Here is a 4,802-nt window from a genome sequence, read left to right on the forward strand (position 1 = left end):
ACTTGAAGTCTCTTGAGACCTTCTCCGAGCGGTAACGGCATCTACATATAAGCACCTGGTATTTTTGTATTTTTGATAAAATATTGAGCTTGAGGTGAGCACCCCAGCTTGACCTCCGCGTTTAACTCTACCACGCACTTTTCCACAAATACTTTTTGTAACAGTATACGCAGGGTTGTCCATGGGACATATTTTTCTATCCCGTCCCATCCCGTCCCATGGCAATTTATGCCTGTCCCATCCCGTCCCATCCCACGGGATGTTTCCCATGGGATTCCCATGGTATTAACAATCCTATGGACAACACTGAAAACCACTTTTCGGCTTTTGTTCTATAATTCCTGCTACTTCACATACAATAGATGATTCAGAGGAAAGATTTAAATCCTTGATGAATGAAATAACAGTAAATTTATTTTGCAATATCAAGTATCGACTACCATGGGAAATACAAATGTGTGCTGTCCCATCCCATCCCATCCTATGGGACGTTTCCCATGGGATTCCCATGGGATTCCCATTCCTATGGACAACACTGAGTATACGATAAACAATGCTTAAACCATTCAATAAATGTTAGGTATAAGCAGGGTGATTTCATTTTATTGTCAACATATACACATCCGTCTAAGGTCTCTCTTATTGGCCTCATTCTATATATTTGAATGTTTGTAGGCTTTTATTTACAGTAGATATTAATTTAAATTTGGGAATTGCTTTTTGTCCCTAAGTTTTACATGCTCATAAAAAAATCCACATAAACCTTCAATCATCCTCTGTAAAATAAAAAAGTGAAAATAAGTAAATGTCACTTAGCTTTCTCTCTTACACATAGACAATACCACAATGCATTTGTACTCACATGGAATGCCATAAATGATTGCGTGCCGTGGACGTGACCGGCCCCGATGATAACCGAGTCTTGCAGCGCTATAGAACGCTGTGTTACAAGGAGGTGTGCAGGAGAAATTTTTGTCACACCCAGTGATAGATAGTTGTTGCCACCTGTTACTTCGTCCACTCTGACCTGCGTCAACATCCCAGTGTCATGACATGTCAGCTGATTAGGATGACTATTTGCACTAAAGGATGTCAATCTTTCAGTAAAGCTACAAGCTTGACCAGAGAAAGAATGTATTGAGACTACTCAATCAGTTCTCAGTAAGCTGTCATCAAACTTGTATCAACGATGTTTGAAAAAAATGGAAACAAAATAATTCAGAGTGATTTTTTTTGTTCGTGTCTGTACCCTGTAAAAGAAATAATCGTGCATACCAATAGTGTTTATTCTGAACTCCGATTTATTAATAACAGCACTAATAATCAAAAATAATCACTAATAATCATCGTTGTCATCATGATAGTTTTAGTCAAATGTCTTACTTCATACAAGACGTTCGCCAAAATAGGGTCACGTGACACGACCACCCCGTCACCAAAGGTATTCAGATTTATCTTCTCCGCGGTCCTGTTACCGTTCGTCAGACGAATGTTGGTTCCGCAGTTTTGGTGGAAGACAGGGACCAACTGTAAATAATATCCTTTGTCCATCAAAATTACTAACTGATCTATAGTCAACATCTATAATGTTTTAAAATAAATAATAATAAATAAGTAATCAAACTTTAATATTATTTTTTTATTGTTGTTGTTATTATTATTCTACGTTTATTAACTGAAATTTTTTGGCATTAGTGTTATGAGTTTTGATATGTTTTTTTTATTAAGATTTGCAATCATTCTCTTAGGAAAGCCTTGTGTCCATAAGAGTCCACTTCACATACAATAAATCCCAACATACCACACATAAAACTTTACATTCGTTTGAAGAATTTCCTGGCGGTGTGATCATAGGAAATACATTTTACAGTTAGTAGATGACTTTACCACAAATTTCTGGACCTAATGACTTCATAAAGCATAAATAAGTGAAATAAATTTAACGAAACTACAAGAGACTGTGATTGTGTGTGTGTCTTTAAGTGTATATGTAAGGAGTTTGGATGTGCACCTTTGTGTTCAGGGTCTTTATAGTTACAATATTAGTGCATACATTTCTTTTCAACCTCTAAACAACAGTCACAACAGGATCTTGATAAAGATGTATAACAGTCTAATTTCCTCTGTTTACTTGGACCGCTGTAGGAACAGGTAATGAACAATTATTTAGTGATGCTGTGTAGATACTTTGCATCCTCTTAAACCTTTTTAAAGGAGCCTTCTCATAGAACTTCGGTTCGCGCGTTCGGTTGCATCGATTTAAGTTCAAATGTCATGGGTGGGTGTATTGGTGTTCGGTATCGCACGAAAAAGTACAAAAAAATGATGCTTTGAATCTACAGTATATTGATATTGTGTTGTCGTTAGTCTAGAGCACATACGACCCAAGGCGTCTGTTATAATGTCTGTGTGAGCGGTAAAAGAGCACATACTTTGTTGAGTAAGATTCTACATTGTTTGCTTGTTTGGCAGATGGGTGTATTCTAAAATGACTGTTACTTTCTAGGTATGTGTTTGTTTTTTGCTGTAAATATTATATTGTATGTGTCGTGTATCTGCAAAAGATTATAAATGTGAAAAAAATCAAAAAATGTTTAAAACTGTTTCTACACGTGTTACATATATGTGTGTGTCTACACAGTTTTAAACAATTTATGTAACATGTGTAGAAACAGTTGTAAACATTTTTTTTCTAACATATAATGCTTAAGATATATAAAAAGATTACTGACCGGCCTCTTGTTTGCAGCATTTCTTTTTTTGAGCGAGCTGTCTGACAATGAAGTCTAGTAGAAGACAAAAAGCATTGATAGACATTTCATTACTCAGGTCTTGAACTTAGTTCTCAATCTATAAACACAGCTGTTTGTGATATTTGTCATTTACTGAGTCTAAATGAAAACAAAATGCTGCTTTTCTTTGACGGAGTCTCTTAATTTTTGTTTTTTACTGTTACTCTTTACTCAGTTAATCTCAAGAGCAGATTAGTAGGATAAAGGTATGCAACATTTATAATTGTTGACTTCGCTAAATAAATAACTTGCTTCAATGACGACAAGTAAAGGATCTTACATTTGGATAGCTAGGGCATTAAAAATAATAATAATATATATATGTCTTACGATAAAAAATGTATATATGAACTTCAACTTTATCAGCTAAATCCAAATATTACATCGTAGGACATCACAAAAGTATTAACATAGAGGTATCACTGAGATGACCAAAACAGCTTCTTACTGTGTCAGGTTGAACTTGGCCAGGGCTGGAAACACTTGGTGGAAAAGATGTGTGTTGCATGGTCGGGGCTACATTCTGAAATAACAATTGGAGGAGGGAATCTTATGAGAGGGAAGCTTAGCAATGTTGCGAGTTATAACCTACTAAAATATGAATAAAGCTGCAAGAATGCATTTCTGCTTTATTACAGGAACGAACCGTGCAGACTGAAGTTTCCAGTGATATACACACACATACACACAGCGATATGGATATTACTTATTGTTTTAAGCACATTGGCTATAGACGTTTTCTACAACCTTCTAAACTATGGTTATAAATCCAAATATATACAGTTATCCTTCCCGATTCACCTATATTCTCACAAAGTCATATACATTTTCATTTAGACTGCAAAGACAGCGCAGAAAATATTATAAGGGTGCACACCCACTTCCACACCTTTTACATCCCTCCCACCACTACAATCCACCATATTTCTGAAAGATATTTTAAACAAATTGGAAATAAATAAAATTATTTTTCACAATTTGGTGTTTTTGTATAGTTTCATTACATATAAATTTCTCATCAAGTGTAACAATTAAAAACTGAATAATGGTATAATAAGGAAAGAATACCTTTGTCTTTGTTGTTTGCGGTGCCAACATCATTAAGTCTTTTTCTATCCGCCCAGCAACTTCTTGACAATATTCTGCACTTGACGAGGGCTTTTCCCACACCTCTCCTTCCAAGTAAACGTTGCGGTCAAGGCTGTTGACCCTGTCTGTCAGAGCCTGTGTCATGTGTATCAGTGCATGACGTGGTGACACCGCCGCAGCTCGTGTCACAATGTGTTTGTGTGACGTCACCTTTCCTAGACGGTTGCTAAGGGAAGTCTTGACGTCACGTAATGAACTCCTGATTTGCAGATGTGACGTGTTAGTCTTCTCCTTCATTTTGTTACGAAAATCTTCCACCAGTTTGTGAAGTCGGTCACATATCTTGTCCACCTGCGCCATGTCTTCCTGTTCACTGACATCAACTTCCTGTAGACGTGACGTCACTTGACCTATAGCCTGCTCTAGCTTCTGCTCCGCTTCTACCAGACTCTTTGTCAAGTGTTTTAGTAAATTTTGAGCTGATTGTATTTCCTCGTCAAGAAAGTTTACTTCCGGGCATACTTTGTGTTTGTTAGACTTACAGGCTAAGCAGACAGGGAGCCCGTGAGAGCGGCAAAACATCTCCGCCTGTTTGTCGCCGTGGTCAGCACACAGTGCAGGGCGGCTGGCAGCCAGACGTTCAGGTGTCACAGTGCTGACACTCTCCACCTCGTGACTGCGACTCATTGAAAGTTTTCTATGAACCTTTGTACACGCTGAACACAACATGTCCTGACACTGCAGACAGATGAAGTCCGCCCTGACGTCCTCACACACACAACAAAGGTGATCTTTACTCAGCACACCAGCGCTCTCCACCAGCGCTTCCATCACAAAGTCTGTCGGCAGGGCGTCAACAGTGGCTGACGAACTTCCATCTGACTGCTCTACTATAGGACATCTACACAGCGGACACCCGGC

This window comes from Pomacea canaliculata, linkage group LG11 (genome assembly GCF_003073045.1).
Source record: "Pomacea canaliculata isolate SZHN2017 linkage group LG11, ASM307304v1, whole genome shotgun sequence".
Taxonomy (NCBI): Eukaryota; Metazoa; Mollusca; class Gastropoda; order Architaenioglossa; family Ampullariidae; genus Pomacea; species Pomacea canaliculata.